Genomic DNA, 221 nt, shown 5'->3' with positions numbered 1-221 from the left:
AAAAAAAAATCATAGCGTAGACAGATCTTTGGAACGGCCTCCCCTGCCTGTGGACACCTTTCCTGCTAGCCCCAAGCAAACAAGGAAAATAGGAAATGTGTCAGATGGCGAATAGGGGAGACAAGGAGACACGTGGGACTCGTACATGTGTTCTTTCTGTTATGATTGTGCTCAGTATCCTGTTCTTGTTTGTATGATTTGTTCTTTATCTTATTCCTTGA

The sequence above is a fragment of the Penaeus monodon genome, chromosome 24, assembly GCF_015228065.2.
Source record: "Penaeus monodon isolate SGIC_2016 chromosome 24, NSTDA_Pmon_1, whole genome shotgun sequence".
Lineage (NCBI taxonomy): Eukaryota > Metazoa > Arthropoda > Malacostraca > Decapoda > Penaeidae > Penaeus > Penaeus monodon.
This window is presented reverse-complemented; position numbering follows the sequence as displayed.